The sequence below is a fragment of the Phycodurus eques genome, chromosome 1, assembly GCF_024500275.1.
Source record: "Phycodurus eques isolate BA_2022a chromosome 1, UOR_Pequ_1.1, whole genome shotgun sequence".
NCBI lineage: Eukaryota > Metazoa > Chordata > Actinopteri > Syngnathiformes > Syngnathidae > Phycodurus > Phycodurus eques.
Window position 1 is genome coordinate 3,897,529 of NC_084525.1, and position 19,972 is coordinate 3,917,500.

Below are 19,972 nucleotides of genomic sequence, written 5' to 3' on the forward strand. Positions count from 1 at the left end.
CGTCTTCATAATAGTCACTTTGCAAAGTCCTTCAATGTTGAAGGCAAAAAAAAACCACTCAGATAGCCATCATGCACTGCGCATGATGGCTATCTTGCCACCAATCACAATTGCACTGTGAATAATTCAAGATAGTGAAACATTCTGTTGCTTCAAGTTGTTTGTCACGGCCAGCTGTAGATTACTGTAAAAATGTCACGTAGAACAGATAATTAAACAACATGTCTTCTAACATACCGGTATGTGTTAGCATACAATGATAAGAAAACTTAGACATTCTAATAAGATTAGCACCAATGTTACTGTAAATTATAACCCTTCAAACAACATCCACGGAATAGCAGGTTACAAAGCGCACATACAAAATAATAATAATTTAAAAAAAAAACATTTAAAAAAAATCCCGATGTCATCGTTTTCCAATATCGTGCAGCCCTACTGAGAACTATGTAGTACTTAATTGTGGCGATATAGCATTAACTGTTTTTCCATATTTTTGGGGGCCCTGGCTAAAACACCGCGGGGTGACCCACTTAGGCAACCGGCATGAGTCGCCCCTCGCCCACTCTATGAGCGCCTTCGTTCACATCAGTGGTTATACGGCGCAATTGCGAGTAACTTAGTTATTAGGCTACTCGGCCCATTTCTACCACTACAGCATGAAGTTAGCTAGTTAGCTATGCCGACACCCCGAAAATGCATATTCCCTGGATTCCACAATTTAAAAAACAAGCTCAGTGTCGTTATTAGAATTCCCAAGCGAGAAGGTGACGCCGTGGATGAGGCTGATACCCGTCCGCCGGCCGAGAGGAGCCCCGGAAGCCTGTTAGCAAGTGAGTTAGCTAGTGCATAGCACCTCTTGTCGCAGCGTGGAAAGCCCTGCAACGATCTGGTAGGTATATTTCAACCACCGGAGGCTTTAAGCAAACACATTGTTATGGCTCAAACATGTAGGTAGATATCCGATATCAAACGTTGGATCAGGACACCCTCGGTGGCAACCATTTTTCAGCTGGGCGTGGTTTCATGCATTCAACAGACACCGCACCAGCATTACAGAGTGGAGACCATAGCTTGTTTTTTTTACGATTTTAACGGCTCATTTTGTAAACTTGGCCATTTTTTTTTTTTCATTAAAAATGGGCACGGTTGTTAACCAACACACACATAGACAGTGCAGGAATATAGAAGACGAAAATACACTTTCTTGACTGCCAAGTGAAAACACAATTGAAGAAGCTGAGGTGAAAGCAAAACTGACATGAGAAGCACTGGATAGTTTTGCATGAAAAAACACTTCTCTGTGGTGTTTCAAATTTATGAGACATATTTTGACTTTACAGGGACTTGAAGGGAAGTGTTAACTTCATCCTGCTAAATGTGAAAAGTGCCTTCAAAATTGCATTAGTAAATGCTATTTTACAGACAAAAGAAAAGAAAATACCTAACACATCTCACTTTGCTAAGCTGGTAAATAGTAGTTTTGGTGGAGTACATCTCTCCCACGCAGCGGCGCATGTTGGATTTTTGGGGCATACAAGCTGACAAATGCAAATGGTGCAAGGCGAGTGACAAAGCCATTCATTGCTGCTTGGAGAGAGGTCTTCCAGATGTGATAGGCTGCAATGCTGCAGCACTTCCTCCATAAAAAGAAAAGAGGCTGCCGTTGTGTTTTCCAATTTACTTTGCCAATGTCACAAATGAAAAGCGAAATCATCCTCACGCCGAATCAAATGAGTGAGTGACAACAAGTCAATATTTTCTCATTGTGTGGACAAGCAATATATCTGCGCAGTAACGGGCAGTGTGTGTGAGTGTGTCAGGGCTCAGGCAATGCTAGACTCACAGCAGTATGCGGATAATGTGCCAATAATCTGGCTCGGCGCAGCTGTTAAGACTGCCGCCAATAAAGACGCAATTTCAAAAGAACCTTTACGAAGGAGAGGTTGAATTACCAGACCAGCAAACATGGTCTAGACTGTGGACTTCAAACAAACACACGCCATTCTGGAACGGCTACAAGCCAATGAAGACAAAACTGTAATTGGACATTGATCTGTTGGAGTCTTAGGGCTGAATAACTCGTCTTAAGAGCAGCCACGAGAAGGAGAAAATGTGAGCCTTTCTGAGATCTTAGTAAAAATGGAAGACATGACATCTATAAATACAAGAGAGCGAGAGAGTGTGTGTGTGTGTGTGTGTGCTGAAAGATTACATCCATTTTGTTTTCATTCCTCAGAGGTTACTTGTCATTTCCAAAAGACATTGGTAAAAGACAACAGCAATTACCTTGCTTTTTATTACCTCTTCGACAAAAAAAAACAAAAAAACAAAAAACAAAAACAGCCCCATCCCCTTATGATAAAATGGAGCAACAATTTCTTCCAGCCTGGTTAAACACAAGCAAGATCAATGGCTAAATGTATCAGCAAATATTACCATGTGCGGCCTGGCAAGTAATCATTAAGGAATGGCACCTATGCATTATTCATTGACTAATGTATAATTCAGAGTTAACAGCAGATTCTATGCATAAATAAAGCAGTGATCCATTTAAAGGCATTAAATGTTCACTCGCTAAAATAGGATACGGATCCACAGTATGGCCATTTCCTAGCTGCAGTTACTTTATCATATTTTGTAACAATTCCTCAGAAAGTAAGAGAGGGATACAGAAAAGTGGAGCATGTGGATAGGAAAAACATGTTTGTTGGAGAAAGGGCGAGTATATGCTTCTTTGAAGGATTAAATCGTGGACAATTGGGAGTGCTCCATTAAAAAAAACACACAGTCATAACGATAGCTGCTTTAGTGTCTGAAAATTCACGTAATGTTTATCTCTCATGATTGTTAAGTAAAGCTTGAGTGTTGACGCTACAGAGCGACTGTCAGATGGGATGACAACAGGGAGGGACAAGGAGGCTCCATATGACTGCGTTCAGAACAGGTAGCCCTGTGGGGATCGCCATTCCACTTTATGACCATGCACTGGCTTTTAACAAAGCCAGATGTCTCTCTCTCTCTCTCTCTCTCTCTCACACACACACACACACACACACACACACACACACACACACGTGTGAAAGTGCCCTCCGATGAGCTGAGCCGCTTCAAGGATGTGCACACACAGAAGGGAGGAAAGAAGATAGGACCTGTTTTCAATTATGCCAATTTCCCACTCATTCGAGGCTCCTGGGGTTTATGTTAATTAAACATATCGGCCCTTCCACTGTGCATACAACAAATTAGATGGAATTTTTTTGGGGGGGAACAATCAAAGCACAACGCCGCCACTTCATCATGCTCAGGTTCTGTAGTCACCCAGCAGAAAGCACTGCCTCCTTAGCAGCCTTTCATGTGTACTACATCAAATGTGGTAAGTATGGACTTGGCTCACTGGTGAACCACTACCTGCAACGATTTACCAGGCTGGCTCAATCGTTTAGGGTAACATGTCTAGATACAACCTTGTCAAAATGATCCACGTTCACACAGACCTGCAAAAACAGCAGCGATGTCACTTTGTAGCGAAACACTACATATATCTGGAAAAATTGTTCCAAACAAAACAAGGCTTTTGAATAGACTTTGTCAATATATATGTGACATACAGTATAAATGCAAACTATTGTAAGTAAAAGTACCACTGTGGACAATAATCCATTTACACTAGTAGATGCTAGTCTACTTCCGTCCTGATTACTGTTGGGGTGACGTTTAGCTGTAATCTGCTTCTCACTGTGGTGTGCTACAAAAATATACGGCAGTGTAAATTAAATTTACCTTGAGACAATGACTATAATACAACCCCAATTCCAATGAAGTTGAGACGTTGTGTTAAACATAAATAAAAACAGAATACAATGATTTGCAAATCCTGGTCAACCTATATTTCATTGAACACACTACAAAGACAAGATATTTAATGTTCAAACTGATCAACTTTATTGTTTTTAGCAAATAAGCATTAACTTAGAATTTTATGGCTGCAAAAATTCCAAAAAAGCTGGGACGGGGTCATGTTTACCACTGTGTTTCATCACCTTTTCTTTGAACAACATTCAAGAAATGTTTGGGAACTGAGGACAATAATTGTTGAAGCTTTGTCAGTGGAATTCTTTCCCATTCTTGCTTGATGTACAGCTGTTCAACAGTCCGGGGTCTCCGTTGTCGTATTTTACGCTTCATAATGCGCCACACATTTTCAATGGGAGACAGGTTTGGACTGCAGGCAGGCCAGTCAAGTACCCGCACTCTTTTACTACGAAGCCACGCAGTTGTAACACGTGCAGAATGTGGTTTGGCATTGTCTTGCTGAAATAAGCAGGGGCGTCCATAAAAAAGATGTTGCTTGGATGGCAGCGTATGTTTCTCCAAAACCTGTATGTACCTTACAGCATTAATGGTGCCTTCACAGATGTGTAACTTACCCATTCCATTGGCACTAATGCAGTGCAGCCTGAGAGATCGAAAACACGGGCATTCAATGTTGGTTTTCGGCCTTGCCGCTTACATGCAGTGATCTCTCCAGATTCTCTGAACCTTTTGATGATATTATGGACCGTAGATGATGAAATCCCAAAATTCCTTGCAATTGTACGTTGAGGAACATTGTCCTTAAACTGTTGGACTATTTTCTCACACACTTGTTCACAAAGAGGTTAACCTCGCCCCATCTTTGCTTGTGAATGACTGAGCAATTCAGGGAAGCTCCTTTTCTGCCCAATCATGGCACCCACCTGTTCCCAATTAGCCTGTTCACCCGTGGGATGTTCTAAACAGGTGTTTGATGAACATTTCTCAACTTTCTCAGTCTTTTTGCCACCTGTCCCAGCTTTTTTGGAACGTGTTACAGCCATAAAATTCTAAGTTAATGATTATTTGCTAAAAACAATCAAGTTGATCAGTTTGAACATTAAATATCGTGTCTTTGTAGTGTACTCAGTAAAATATAGGATGAACATGATTTGCAAACCATTGTATTCTGTTTTTATTTACACAACATCTCAACTTCATTGGAATTGGGGTTGTACCGTATTCTCCCGATCATAAGGCGCACTTAAAAGTCTTAAATTTTCTCCAAAATGGGCGGGGCGCCTTATGATGCGGCACGCCTTATGTGTGCACCGAGTTCCAAAATCTGTAAATGTTGTTGTGTGACTTTAATCAGCGCTCTGCTTGACTGAGTGGGAGCATTTCCTGCCGACCTGCTGCTTATATAGAGGAAGGAGGATGTGACTGAGGACAGCATGCGGACGTAAAGGGGGAAGGGTGCGCGTGACAGAGGATGCTAAAGACACCCCCCCAGTAGGTATATAGTTCCGGTATGTGCATCGGTTTGGCTAAGGATCCCCGAAAAAGGCACCTACGAAGAGACACGCTTGCGAAGCACAGTTTAAACTGCAAGCTATTAGTTATGCGGAGAAAGATGGGAATCAAGCAGCCGCGAGAGAATTCAAGATCAACGAATCCATGGTTCGCAAGTGGAGGAAACAGGAAAACGAGCTTCGCCAAGTCAAAAAGACAAAGCTGAGTTTCCCCGGAAACAAGGCGAGGTGGCCCGAGTTGGAAGACCAACTCGAGCAATGGATTAATGAGCAAAGAACAACCGGGAGAAGCATCTCTACAGTCACCATTAGACTGAGTGCAATAACTCGGAGCTTTCCATCATTCCGGGAGGCTTGACGAAGGAACTCCAACCGCTGGACATCCGTGTAAACAGGGCGTTCAAAGTGAAGCTGCGAGCGGCGTGGGAGCCATGGATGACAGATGGCGAACAAAGCTTTACTAAGACTAGGAGGCAGCGCCCGGGCGAGTTACGCCACAATTTCTGAATGGATTGTGGATGCTTGGGCTAACCTCTGCTTGCACTGTTGTTTGAGCTTTTGTAAAAACCGGGATCATTTCTGAGGAGCTGCACGGCAACGAGACTGACTCCGACAATGAGGAGAGGGAACCTGCCGTGTTTGATGGAGAACTTGCCCAGCTGTTCATTTCGGATACAGAAGATGAGGACTTTGATTGATTTGTGGATGAGGATTGATCCAAAATAATGTACATTGTTAAATGGTCCCGCTGCCTTTTTAAAAACATTGTTTTAGCGTGCATGCATGCTACCGTATGTTTTATGCTAGCGTATGTTTTACCATGCCTGCGCCCAATAATACGGTGCGCCTTATGTATGTGTTAAATACAGAAATAGACCCCATAACAGAGACTGCACCTTTTAATACGGTGCGCCTAATGGTCGTGAAAATACGGTATATTAAAATTCTACTTCAGCACTGACTACAGCCACAACTGTTTTGACTATATTATCAACAGATGCATGCCGATGCAGACTGGCAGTGCTATCGTTTTAAAATGTTTACAGTTGTCATGTAAACAAATTACTAAACCAAAATGATAACCCCCCCCAAAAAAAAAAAAAAAAAAAATCTGTTTTGCGTTGTTCAAGACACTCATATGTAAAGCCCCTGAGTCCTTCAAGTAACCATGTCTGCCTGTGTGTAGGGGGATGGAAATGATGGCAACAATGGCATGGAAGCCAAGGCTTCTCATTGATTTTCTGCCTCTCTTTATGATGAGGCGGCTCTCGCAAATCCTGCATTGTTGAGGTCAAAAGTGGGAGGGTGACAGCGGTTTATGTGTGTGCGTGTGTGTGTAACTAAGTAGCGTTAACACAGCCAAAAAGACAGTAGTAATCAACAGACATTTATCTAATCGGTGTTTTACAAATAGTTTGGATTTTTTTTCTCCATGACGCAAACTGGCATGTATTTTCATAAGCAGCATAACAACTAGGTCATATATATGTCATATATATGTAATTGAAATAGTCGAGTCATTCAACATATTAACAACATAGAAAAATATGCAGACCCCAGCAGACTTTGGCCATTCGAAAGAAAATGAGAGGCATGTCAACATTGCATCATTTACAACTGTCTTTCCTCCAATTCTTGGTGGATTACATCATTCGGAATGAAAGAAAGAGAAAAAAAAAAAAAAAACAGAACCTCGAGATGTTTTTTTTTTTCTACCAGCCAGCAGCTGCCATCATCCTGTCACAGGAAGGAAAAAAGGGGCCAGAGACACAGTGTGGCGCAATCCCAGCAGGGCCATTTTGCGAGCACATTAAATAATATTTTTCCAGTGCTCTGTCAAACATTCATCTGCCTCTAAGCGGCTGGACAGCCGGTGCAGCCTGTTTCTATGAAGCACGGCTCTTTCTCTGTTTCTCTCTCTCATGTCCATGCCCGGAAACAGCCTCTTTGATACAGATGTCAGATTCCTCAGAGGTGACACTCAAACATGTGCCAGTGTGTGAGCTGAATGCTTACCGGCTCTCTGCTACAAGTGCTGTTTGTGCAGGGGTGACTCACGCTGCTACTTCACCTCCCTCACTTTACATGAACAGCCACCAGAGCCAAGAAGATTCGAACCGGGATCAAAGTGCACGTCGGGTTCAAAGTGCTGCAAGCTTTGGTAAGCAGCATTTCAAACCTGACATCAGAAGGTACAAAATAGCAGTACAATTGTATGCTTTTGCTGCTAAATTCTAATCCTGTTGCAGTCTCACCAAAAACGTTTGGAATGCCGTGCAAAACACCTTAACAGGGCTGACCACTTCACCTTTCGGCCAGTCGGCGAGAATTGACACTAAATGGATAGCATAACCTTAAGCGGAGCCTGGAAGGAGCTGTTTCAAACTGCAAAGAGAGGTTTTATCTGACAATGTGATTTCTTGTGGAAAAATGAACGCAGTCACGTTTATATGAACAGAGCATAAAGGAACCGACCTCTTCATGAAACCTTTCATTTACTCACCTACAGGGCTCAATAGCTAAAACCAGCAACAAAACGAGAGCCTGGCAAACACTCATTGAATTATAAAGTAATATTTTTTGCAGTGACAATATAAATGGGGAGGTGGAAATGTACCGTAAAATGCTTTTTACGTGTTGCGGGGCTGAGTGTCGCCTAAGCATCCAGTGTTGCGAGCCGCACAAACCGAAACATAAATGTAACACCTAATTCTGACCACTGTCAAATAAACACCACCAATGAAAATGACTTAAAAACACAAGCATGATTAAGTCAACAGCACAATGGAATTGCAGACAGTAAGATTCTGGCAGGATGACTAAAGGGAGAACATTTCACTCTGCTCAAAAAGCAAATGGCGTTTAAGTTAGTACTGAATAAAATAGCAAAACAGTGATCTATGGTAACATTATGACATATTACACAGCCACTATACATAAATTATTAACAAATCAGATCATCTCCTCGATTGTATGGTCGCACCATGCTGACAATATAGAAAGAAAATCTGATGAAACAATGTTGATGTGGCGCAATTCTAATCGGAAACAGCCACTCATCCTGAGTCAAATGTTTAACCAGAAGTGCACCTGGTGTTTATACAATGCCACACAGCTACATTCCTCTGTGACTTTTATAACAGAGGCTGCCCTTTACTCGTCGGACCGTTTTTGAGAGCTTAAACGCCCTGTACGTTCCAATAATGTGTCGTTATCTGCAAGCGAGCCCACGCTGCGTCTCCTAACTCCAGTGGATTAATCACATCTGAATCATTAAACTAGAGGTCACTTGTCTTCATTTGTTGATGGTGGGGGGGATGCGGGGGGCGGTACAGGAAGCCATGCAGGCACGTTGGAGATTAGCTCCTCGTAATTAGCAATGCAACATCTTTGTAATAGCTGGGCAAAATATTCACGAGCAGAGCGGTTTGGGAGGAGGCGTTGTGAAGAAATTGTTTTTATAATGGCAGCGATTGCAGGCAATTACTGCCCAGCCCGTTTTGAGTTTTTCTTCTTTGTGCTGATGAAGCCACGAGCCCTGCTGTGGATATGACTTCTGACTGGTGTCACATGAATACTCACTATGACCAATTTTGCAATTTTGTCTCGAGTGCGCTCACACAAGCACACTTCTCCTCCTCACAGACTGGAAAACATTAGATAAGCTTCCTTTCAGACAAATAATTTGGTCTGCTTTCAAATGCTCAGATGCCCCCCCCCTCCCCTCCCCTTATTACAAACACATCCCACCAACTAAGCAGCCCCCCTTGTTCTTTTCCTCAAAAGGCACAGCCCCTCTTCTTTTCACCCCCACAGTGAGAGCAGCATGTGCTTGGGCCAGGGTTCACAGCCTCTGGGGGGCTGAAGGGGGAAGTCAAGTTAATCTGGTGGTCCTTCAACAGTTTTCAACCGGTACACCATTCCCAGCCACCCAAACCTGTCAGTCAGCTACTTTTTTATCATTCCACCCCAATAATTGTAATCCGACCATTTGAAATGTGAAATTTAGGGGAATTCCGCTCAAGCATCGAAACAGTGTGACGAGGTGGCATCCGAGCTCTTTGTTTACTTGTGTTTTCCCCCTTCCACAAAGCATCTTCTGGTCACAAGTTTTACAACAATGTCGCCAACTTCCAGTTTACTCACAACACAGCAGGTCACACGCACTCGTCGCACCCGGAATTAACACAACAACAACAACAACAAAAGTGCATCTTTTAAATGCCAGCTGGCTGTAGTCATCAGATAGTTCTAATTCCACGCACACGCACGCAGCCCACCTCCTCCAACCGCCCCCTCCTCGTCCAACTACTCACCCGCCAGTCTGGTGATTCTCGGGGAGTCCCGGTGCAAATAAATTCTTTAAATCCTCGCCCGGGATGACCCAACGAACTCGCTGAAGCAAGCACGAAACACACTTGGTTTTCTTTTTGACATGAATAAACTCCCACTGGCCACACGCAGGAGAGGAGCTGCGAAGCGAGCGGCACTTGTTCCAACAAAAGACGGCTTCACCTCGCTCCTACGTCCGAAGGCAGCGAGGCGAGCTGGGCTGAGACGAGCGAGTGCGGGGTTCGGCGGTACCTCCTCCCCCCCCCAAACCCGGTCCGAAGTGTTCTTACTCGCCGTTTCATCGACGACGAGAACGGGGGGTGGGGAGAGGGAAGACAGAGGGAGGGAGAGAAGAAGAAGAAAAAAAAAAAAAAAAAAAAAACAACTAAAAGTAACCCGTCGCTGCTGGTTGATTGGAGAGGAAAGCAGCGAGTTCGCCGTTTACAGGCACCGCTTCCTTTTTTCCACACGCACGCACGCAGTCACTCACGCACGCCCCCTCGTGCCGCTCTTCCTAGTGCGCGCGCACACGCACGCACGCACGCACACTCCTGGTCGCACCCCCCCCCTCCTTCCTCCTCCCCCCTCCTCCTCCTCAGCTGTTCAACAGACGCATCCACATGGCTGACCTCGTCTTCGCTCAGACACAAGACGCGAAAAAATAAATAAACGAATGATTTTTAAAAAAAAACGAAGCGGATATTATATAATTATCAAGGACAAGACGACGGTTATGACCGGATCAGAGTGCAAGACAAATTTGGTCTCACGATGGCACTATATCAGACGACGGCCGTAAAATCCTGCTGTGTCTCGTGCAGAACACTGGCAACACGAGACGACATATCGATCATATCACCATATCGCGTTTTTTGGCGGTGACCGAATGAATAGCACATCCGCCTCGCAGTTCCGAGGAGCCCGGCTTCAAATCCGCCTGCGTGGAATGTACATGTTCTCCCGCATTCCACGGTCGGTTAATTTTATTCAGCCATGGGAAGTGTGTTCCATGCTGCTGTAATGTGTGGCGAACTTCCGACGGGAATAAACCCGCGTTAAATTGGGTTGTGCTTTTGGATTGGTGAGCAGGTCAGCAGGCTACGGAAGCCACTAAGGGGAAAAATAGATGTGGAAAAAGAACAAAAACGTGTATATCAGTTAAACTTTTAATTATTGGAATGACTGATCTTAAAACAATGTAAGAATAATATTTTTTTTAATATCAAACAGGAGGTAAACCAACTGCCGGTAATTATGAGACAGCAATGACGTAATAACGGCACGCCCGAGTAGTTTTCAAAAGCTATCTTTCATTGCACTGATGAGGGAACTATGTAGTCCACTATATAAACATTCCTTCATAGTGACTAGGGACTAGGCAATGAGTGAACAATTACCGAGCACAGCCCTGGTCTTCGCTCATATACAATTACCTCTTACTTTGACACGAGCTCAAAAAACCCCAAAGAAAATTAAAAAAGAAAAAATTTAAAAAAAAGAGCGAAACCAGTGGAGCAGATTTAAAATAATTATCACGGGAAAGACAGTGGTTAATGTGGGTAGTTTGATTGATGGCAACAGAGGGAGGGGGTACACTGTAGGCACCGCACACGTGTTTGCATAACCAGAAAGTAAGTACGGTGGCTGACGAGGGTCGTTTTGTGGAATTTAACATGAAACAATATATATATATATATTTTTTAAAAGACTAAGTAGCTTCACTGTTAAATTCCAGAAATTATAATAATCGCAATAATAAAACATCAAATGCCAAACAACACTTGGCCAAGTTAATCTGGTGGGAAGAGAAGGGCCTGCGGTCCACATATGGCCTGCTTATTTTTTCAACCTGGCCTGCCAAGCATTTAGCATTTTAGTTGTTTTCTTCTGAAATTGGTTTATTAACATTGTTTTGATTTCATTTAGAAGTGACTATCTCATTGTATAAATAGTTAATTCATATTTTGTAAATAAACCAAAACATATTTGTAAATTAAAATAAATGATTGAAAAAATATTAGTTGTGACTTTTCCCTCGTCTCATCAGGGTCACCACATCATTTGTTTGGCATTTTGTTTGTTTGTTTTGTTTTTTTACGCTGGATGCCTTTTCTTGCATTTTCTGTGGGTTTGGGACAAGCAGTGTTGAGGACTGGGGCCAGGAATAGAACGTGCACCATCTGAAAGAAAGGCAGCACCATGTACGACTACACTACTAGTGCAAAATAATGTGAATTAGTATTACTATTTCATGATTAAAATAAACTATTTTACATACACACACATATATAATATATATATATATAATTTTTTAAAATCAAACCATCTACAAATGACCTGACCCATCTGTCCGTTTTAAAAATCAAATGTGGCCATTGAGCACAAATGTTTACCCACCCCTGATCTAGTAGGAAGAGACACCGGCAGCGAGAAGCGAATTGATGCTCTTGAGGCTCGAAGAGCTCATTTGCATTTTGGAATGATGAATTAATTAGTTACACTGCCTACTAAAACATAGGCAGGGGGAATCACTAACCCATTTACAATATCACCAATGGTTTCATTGTAGGAGTTAGCGAGCGCCTGACGTTAAATGCATTCAGAGATTTTAGAGCTAAAATGACAATTTGCTTTGTCTTTTAAAAAAAACAGCTCAATCCACCCCTCCCCAAGTGGTGCTAAAACAGCAGGGAAATAACAATGGACTGCACTAAGTTATGAAATAACAGCAGTATTTCCATTTCATTGAGCAGGTAGTTCGACACATTTTCATTGTCTTAAACACGATATTGGATCACTGTCAGAATCCAATTAACCAAAGGAAATGGTCAACGCGATGGGCTTTTTTGCACAGAAGCCAAACAGGAGCAGGAGAGACAGGCAGTGGGGATCAATAGAAATTGAGTCGAGGGTGGTGTGTTGTGTGTGTGTGTGCGTGTGTGTGTGTGAATGTGCGTGTGTGCGCACTGGGTAGGTAGAGGGGGTCCTTCATTGTCCTACAAACCATGTTGGCCGTCTCCTTTTCAATAGAGGCAGAGAGGCAAGGGGGGTGGGGTTGGTTTCTCCTATACACAACCTCTTCCAGCTCCCAAGGCAACTACTCGTCGCTCTGATGGTAAGTCATACTTCCAGTCTACATACACATTTTACAAGGTTGGTGGTTGTATAAATGTACACACCAGTTATTAATCTGAAATGAAAACAGGTGATGCTCTGTCTAACAGAGACTAAGTGCTTTTGAAACTAGTAGCAGAGGACATAACAGCACATTTGTACACCTGCTGTACATGCCTAGTCCTTCATCCTCTCATCCATACGTCCATTCAGTCTTTACACCGCCTACCCTGTTCAGGGTCACAGGGAGCTACAGCATAGCCCAGCCGACTTCGGGCAAAAGGCGGACTACACCTTGTACTGGTCGACAGTCCATAACAAAACAAAACAAACAAAAATCAAAGCAGAGTAATATACAAACAATTAGTTAGTGAAAGGAAACTTATTCCAGAGGTTTGAGTGAATCTGTATTGTATGAAATTAGCACTTGGTCCAAAAGAAAATGTTCGTGATCCAAAACATAAAACTTCATCAGTGAAGCACGGCGGTGGTAGTATCATGGCGTGGGCATATATGGCAGCCAATGGAACGGATTCCTTTGTACATGTATTTATTGATGATGTGACTGTTGGGATAAAAAAGCAGGATGAATTCTAAAGGGCTTCAAGCAATATTATTTGCACACATTCAGCCAAATGTACTACTACTTGTGTAGTGCCCCGGGACAGTCTGATAGAAGTGTGGCTGCCATTCTGCGCCTACAGCCCCTGCGACCACCACCAAACATCCAACCACATTCATCCGGGTTAAGCATCTTGCCCAGGGACACAAGGACGACATGCCCTCAAGCAGGGATACGAACCGGCGACCCTCTGGTTTTTGGTTCATTTTTTTTTTTAAACTCCTGTCTGGTCATTTAAGTGAAGTTCACACTGTATCGTGTATTTTGTATTTTTGCAACACTACTTTTTTCGACTATTCTCCCAACATTACTCTTGTATCTTTATTCTCACAACATCACTTTTATCTCATACTATTACGATTTTATTCTAATTCCTCCGAATTTTGATTCTTATGTTTTTCAGTGTGGCCAGAAGTCTTCTTTGTAGTATACAAAGTAGCGTAGTGTACGATTCTCTATGTTCTTCTGTTCGGAATCAATTTATAATAGTGTAGACAGCATGTTTTTACACTATCATATTATCGAAATAAATATCTCCCACACATACATTGCAGCAGCACTACAATACTAAGGTAAGTTAAAAAGCGCTGCTACATAACAATGGGTGGTGCCGGCACATCTAAAAGTGGATCTTTAGGTTGGCCGGGCAGAAGGGAAGGAGCGGCGAAAGACTCCGCGACGGCTTTCCTAAGCAAAGCCGGATGGGCCGACGGGCGCCAGTTCCCCTCCCCCTTGGAAGATGGGATCCCATTATCGGGCTGACGAGAACTCCACCTCCAGGATTTCACAGCTCCTCTGTTTATCACATGGCTCTGTCAAGTTGGGCACCATCAACCGATAATGAAAGGAGACAACCGGTGCAGTTACAAGCGAAGCAGTCTGCATTCAACAGGCCTAAGCATGTATCTGGGAAACTGACTGTCTATTCAGTTCTGTTCAGCGTTCAAACAACCCATCACAATCCCTCTTCCGTCCCTTGAGTACGCCCACCAAGACCGTCTCCAATCCACGCAAAACCAAAAACAGTTAGTCACTGCAAAAAAGGCAAATAACTAACAATAAGTTAATACTTGGCTTCTCCACAACTCTTGTGTGGGTTTTTTTTTTTTTTTTTTTGACAGGGAGCTAGGAGTCCCAACAGTGCCAAGAATGGAGCCAATCACTGCTTCTTTTTTTTAATGAAACCATTTTTTCCAAATAGTTTTCACCTTTTCATTTACATTGATATACCATAGATTTTCTAAACCCTCATTCGGCTGATTATTGATGGCTGTAACAGTCATTGTTGGGGATCAAATAGAAATTTGTTTTAATAAACCAACTGTTTCTACAGGTTTTGACGTTCAGTTTCAGAGGTGTATTGTAGAATCTCCCAGCCCTAATCTACTGATTATGTCATAATGGCTATTTCATCATGTTGTCATGGTCAATAGAAATTGAGTTGTCGTTAGTTTCTTTTGATAAAGAGACTGTTTCTACCGGTTAATTTTTTCAGTTCCCTAAACAACCATATTTACTTTCCCCCTCCAATCTGACGATTATCATCAAACCATTGCTGTATCGTCATATGATCCTTGACCAAATATACCAATAACATAAGTTGCTCTGTGATTGACACCCCAGCATGTCACATAAATCAAAGGTCAAAATGCTTTCCACTCCCTCCTCAGTCACATTTGTCATTTTTGCTTTATAGGAGTCTTGTCGCCATTTGTGCTCATTAAAAAATAAATACTTAACAAAAGCTGTGGCGGACACAATCAGCGCGCACATGCGTGCCCACGCACGCACACACACACAGTTTGCTTTAGCCTGATTCTTCCACACAACAAACCACTCAGAGGCAAAGAAAGACCTCAGAAATACAAATAAGTGAGCCAGTCGCTGAAACAAGAGGGGGGAAAAAACAGACATGGATGAGTGAGCCAAGCTTGGGAGAAACCTCAGAGGCCCTGGCCTCTTAAGTACTCCTATCTTGTAACTTCATTTAATACATTCACCAGGGATGAGCCGACAAGTTGGAGAGGTGGGGGGCTTGAGTAAAAGCAACAGACTTGTAAACCGAGAGGAAGGTTTGCTTTATGGCGGATGGTGGTGCACTTGAAGAGGACTTTAACACATGACTAAATCTTTGCAGTGTAACAATGACGCCAGAACATAATACGCGAGGGCAATTTCACCATTCGACAGAGTAGCTTGCTCATGTTAGAAATTTGAACAGAGCATTTCCAGATGGAGCTTTGAAAGTAGCGTCTATTGCAACCACACATACACTACCCATAAAGAACAAAGCCTGTGTGACGGACTGCTGCTTCAACTGACTGTTCCTTTCTCTGACAGCAAGCGCCGACAGCTCCAATCCTTCCTCGGCTGGCACGCAAGCATTTAAAAAAAAAAATGAAATGGCCCTTTTAGTCTTCGCGCATTGAGAATTATATGAGAAAACAGGGTCTTACGGTACTAATTAAAACACAGATCGCCTCAAGGTGGTTGAGGAAAGAGCAAGCATAAACGTTTTCCAAACTCCTTGAAACTCAAGGAAATTACACAACTAGATATGGTAGTGAAAGTATCTTTTTAGCAGTCTTATCGAGGGGGAGACAAAAGACTGAGTGAAAATCAAGATGTTCATTGGAAGGCATCCAGTGGGACAGCTTATAATCATGACAGAACCCTTAATTTATGAGCATTACCAGAGTGAAACTGCGAGTAAAGCCAAGGAATGGTATTTCCCTTCAGGCAATCAGTGCAAGGTCTCGGCTCACACAGATATCTTGTTTACAAAGCTATTCACACTCCCATTTGGCTGCCTTGCAAACACTAAGGAAACTAAAGACACTTGCAGGCTACATATGTCTCATCTCTTTGCCAAGCTACTCAAGAGAGGGAAACGGGAAAGTCAAATCAAAAGGGCCATTTGGTAATGTGAATAAAGGTAAATCTTATTCCATATGGATGCAGTTCGGAAGAGGGCCCACTCAATTTTCCACTTTTTCCCCGTTTTTAATTTACTTTTGCAAGTGGTAAACATCATCTTATATAAACATGACACTCAAATCAATATGATAGCGAGATACCGATGAAAACTGTGCGCTTCAAGTTAAACTACTTGACGATCGATTTATTTTTTTTTTCTCCCATGTTACTTCTTTAATGGGATGGGAGAATCTCTCTCAGAACGTTCTTAACTCCTGTTTCTGCACCAGTGTTGCAGAAAAAAATGCTGCCCGAAGAAGTTGCAATAGCAGATTAATGTTACATAGCTGCAGAGTCATGTTGTTGTTCTTCAGGAAGCAAACTCGTTGAGACAGAATCAAGAGTGCCTCTGCTGGTTGTAGACAATGTACAGTTATCCCCCCCTCCTCTTCATTATTTCACTCGTGTTTTTTTTTTGGGGGGGGGGGGGGGGGGGCTACGACTAACTTCCTTTATTAATTGAAAGGTTAAACTATTAACATTTTTCACTCTTTCGATAGCGGGCTAAGATGCCACAAGATGGTGCCAAAGCACCATCCAAATAGGAATTGGTCTCAAGGAAGTATGTCGACGTGATACATCTCGACTGCGAGACAAGCTATGTACGTTGGGAGGAGCTACAGTGGGTACGGAAAGTATTCAAACCCGCTTACATTTTTCCACTCTGTTATGTTGCAGCCATTTGCTAAAATCATTGAATTTTTTCCCTCATTAATATACACACAGCACACCCATATTGACAGAAAAAAAACAGAATTGTTGAAAGCTTTGCAGATTTATTAAAAAATGAAAAACTGAAACATCACACAGCCATAAGTATTCAGACTCTTTGCTGCACTTGATTAGGAAAGCCACACACCTGTCTATATAAGACCTTAAAGCTCACAGTGCATGTCAGAGCAAATGAGAATCGTGAGGTCAAAGGAATGGACAGAATTGTGGCGAGGCACAGATCTGGCCAAGGTTATAAAAAAAATTCTGCTGCACTTAAGGTTCCTAAGAGCACAGTGGCCTCCATAATCTGGCCGTCCCAACAGTGAAGCATGGTGGTGGCACCATCATGCTCTGGGGTGTTTTTCAGCTGCAGGGACAGGACGACTGGTTGCAATTGAAGGAAAGATGAATGCGGCCAAGGACAGGGATATCCTGGATGAAAACCTTCTCCAGAGCGCTTAGGACCTCAGACTGAGCAAAAAAAAATAATTGAATTATCTGTAAACCATTCATTTTCAAGGGTAATGGAAGATAAATTTGAAATTATAAACTGTTTTGGGTCACAGTTTGTGGCGTAGTTACAGTTTAAACAATTAATATAGGCAATTATAAACACTTTTCAGGGGCCGTCAATTCCTCAAGGCTTTTTGATATTCACAGCGGATAGGGATAGACTCCAACCACAAATAGGGGGGATTACTGTAATTCATTAAGCCAAATTGACACTGAGTATCACCACACTAATGGCCATCCATCCATCCATCCATCCATCTTCTGTACCGCTTTATCCTCACAAAGGTCGCGGGCGTGCTGGAGCCTATCCCAGCCATCTTCAGGCGAGAGGTGGGGCACACCCTGAACCGGTCTCCAGCCAATCGCAGCTCACATACAAACAAACAACCATTCACACTCACATTCACACCTAAGGGCAATTTAGAATCTTCCATCAACCTACCATGCATGCTTTTTGGGATGTGGGAGGAAACCAGAGTGCCCGGAGAAAACCCACGCCGGCACGGGGAGAACATACAAACTCCACACAGGCAGGGCCGGGATTTGAACCCCGGTCCTCAGAACTGTGAGGTCGATGTGCTAAGCAGTCGGCGAACGTGCTGCCCACTAATGGCCAGTCCAACTAAATATACAGTGGCTATAAAGTGTACACAAGCCTGTTCAGTCAGCACACACCTGCCACTATTTAAAAGAACAATTCAAAGATGACGCCTTTGATCCGCTAATTTTTATCTTTAATTTGTACAGTATATATAGTCCGTCCATCCATTTTCTGAGCCGCTTATCCTCACAAGGGTCGCGGGAGTGCTGGAGCCTATCCCAGCTATCTTCGGGCAGGAGGCGGTGTACACCCTGAACTGGTTGCCAGCCAATCGCAGGATATAAATAAAATCCATCATACTGGTCAATGGAGTCTTCAATCTTCTGCGCCTCTCTCATCTACTAACAGCTTCAAACAACGTGCAACAAGAGGGAATAAAACTCTGCACCTCCTGTATGTGAAGTGCCAATGTGAATTAGTATTTTGATTGGAGAAGATTTTGTTTTGGAGGGCATTTATTTCAAAAATATTTCATGTTTTGTGTGTACAGTGCTTTGGTACAGCTATTGCTGTTGTGAAACCACTATATAAATAAAGTTGTGTTGACTTCAACGGGCCTCTGATTAACCCTAAATAAACTTCATCTGTCCTAGTAAGCTTTTCTTGACATTTTTTAGTCATATCATACACCACAAGCCATGGTCCGCAGAGATCTTCCACAGCATCAGAGGGATCTCATTGCTCAAAGGCATCAATCAGGAAGAAATGTATGAAAAGACGAGAAGAAAACTGGTCAGGGAGGCTGCCAAGAGGCTGACAGCAACACTGAAGGAGCTGCACACATTTCTGTCAAGTACTGGATGTTTACTAGTGCATGTGACAACAACCTCCCGTTTTCTTCATATGTCTGGGCAAAAGAAGTATTATGTTACAAAGAAGAAGAAAAAAAACACTTGAAATCTCCCAAACATGTGGGAAAATGAGTTATGGTCCGATGAAAACAAGATTGAATTTTTAGGCTATAATTCCAATGATTGGCACAAACACAACATTGCTCTTCACCAAAAGAACAGCATAACTACCGTGAAGCATGGTGGTGGCGGCAGCATCATGCTTTTAGGCTGTTTTTCTTCAGGTGAAAATGGGGCCTTAATCAAGGTAGAGGGATTTATTGAAAGTTCCAAAGCAGTCATTGCTAGCCCAAAGCCTTTAGGATTTATCAAAGGCGATCAGAAGCACTATAATGTTACAGGGGCGAGGCCCGACCACGAATAGTGAAAATCTACGAATAACTGACACCCACTAATCTACGAATAACTGTCACCCACGATAATTGCATATTAGATAGAGAAAATCTACGAATAACTGACACCCACTGTAATTGCATATTAGATCGACAGATAGACAGACAGACTTTAACCCCAAAAAATCTTGACTAATGGGATATAGCCCCAATAAGCATTTTCCATGAAAAATGGGGGTAGGATCCCCTGTAACAAAACAAAAAATAAATCCACGAATAGGTGAATATGTGAGGGTCCATTATATATGAGATATAAATGGTGGCAGGTGTGCGCTGACCTCCATTTAACATGGGTTTTAATTAGGCTTTACACGATCAGGATTTTTGGGGCCGATCAGCGAGTTAAAAAAAAAAAAACAATCACCGATCCGATCACAAGATGGAGCATTGTGTCTATTTAAATGATTGTTCATTTACTGGATATACTTGTGCACTGTATACTGAGTATCTTCAAAAGTATTCTCTAGCATTTGAGACAAAAGGTAAAACAATGACCTCTAGGGGGCATTCGAGGATTGGCCAGACGTAAT

At 42.7% G+C, this 19,972-nt stretch overlaps 1 protein-coding gene across 5 annotated transcripts in view; it reads right to left on the reverse strand.

The window, feature by feature from the left end:
• rerea (arginine-glutamic acid dipeptide (RE) repeats a) overlaps positions 1-19,972 on the reverse strand; it is a 175,582-nt gene that overhangs the window by 99,584 nt on the left and 56,026 nt on the right. For 4 of the 5 annotated variants that reach the window (XM_061672818.1, XM_061672826.1, XM_061672809.1 and 1 more), the window contains exon 1: positions 9,644-9,985. The exons of the other annotated variant lie outside the window; for it this stretch is intronic. The gene's annotated coding sequence lies outside the window, so the exon portion shown is untranslated. Of the gene's footprint in view, positions 1-9,643; positions 9,986-19,972 lie in introns of those variants that run through there. 5 annotated transcript variants of the gene reach the window in all.